This window comes from Exserohilum turcica, assembly GCF_000359705.1.
Source record: "Exserohilum turcica Et28A unplaced genomic scaffold SETTUscaffold_7, whole genome shotgun sequence".
Lineage (NCBI taxonomy): Eukaryota > Fungi > Ascomycota > Dothideomycetes > Pleosporales > Pleosporaceae > Exserohilum > Exserohilum turcicum.
Window position 1 is genome coordinate 289,056 of NW_007360288.1, and position 1,381 is coordinate 290,436.

Below are 1,381 nucleotides of genomic sequence, written 5' to 3' on the forward strand. Positions count from 1 at the left end.
GTATTCTTATACATATTCCAAAGATAATTGAGCTACAAGGTGGTAATGAGTATATAGAGGGGAGAGATAGGCGTTGTGTAGGAGAGCGGCCAGATTTCGGCTAAATTATTCTTGGCAGGACAAAACTTTTGTGAGGCACCTCCGTATACGTGTCGGCGATATACGCCACGGCCTTTCCTAATGCGGGATCTCACTCGTACAGTTTCGCTTGCTTATTTCGTGTGCTAGAATGCTGAGTTTCACCTGCAGTAGAATTTGTGCACAAATCATCATGCTTTGGGCGTGTTAGCTAAACTCATGTGTTCAGGACATTTTCTCGGTGCCTGCAGTACAACAATTGCCTTACGTGGACTGCCGTCCGGTTTGGTATCGCCGTCTGGTGCGCTAAAATGTGCAGCTAAAAGTGCAATCAGGTGGATAGAGGTAGCATTTTACACTAAACTGCATCGTTGAATCAATGCAGTGTGGCTAGCAAAGCAACGAGGACAAAAGCGCATGGCTAGGCCAAGGATAGGCTAGATTACCAGAGATGAATGTTAATGACTTGGTTGATCGGGATACCTGGACGTGGGGACTAGTACAAGCTACTCTCAACATCACCCACACGCGCTACCAGCCCGTATTCTCTCTTCTATAAATCTTCAGACCAGGAGATGGGGGCATAGTTTAGCCTTCTATGTCCTGGCAACAATGAACCTCCCTGGTGGAGTTCGTTTGTCGTAGTAATACCTGATTTGCGGGAGGGCGTTGCAGGATTTCACGTTTTCCTCGTACAACAAGAGCTGATTCCAGAGAACCATAGTGCATGACATGCAAGTAGAGCGTCATTTCACCTGTATCATGTTAGCGGATAAGCAGATCACTGGAACAAAATCAAGAACACGAGACGAGCCCGCTTTGGATCGTGGTCAGCCCGAGGTACGCCACTGGAGATGCGTTCACGCGTTTGAATGGTTGCCATCAGTGCACACTATTTGCTTTTTCCCATTACTGGCTTAAATACTATGTCGAATCACTTGTACAGCGCACAGCTTCTCGCGTTCACTGTCTATTCGCATCCACACGCCCTGTGCTAACTGCACTCGATCCTCGACCGCTAAATCAAAGTCCCTTCAAGTAAGTGACATTCACATGCACAAGTGTTTAAACCAAGGCTGAGCAGGTAGTAGAGATTTGGGAAATGACCGAAACAAGCAACTACCTGTATAGTGCTGTGGCCGATGCAGAGCTCAACAAGCCCGTACCTATGCCAGACGTTGCAGCAAAACGTGTGGCGCGTCTGACCAAATATGCCAATGTGGCAGGCTGGGTCATTACAACAAGTTTGTTGGTTTCGATTCTTTGGACGCTGTCCTATCTGCCACAAGCATGCACGTCAAGC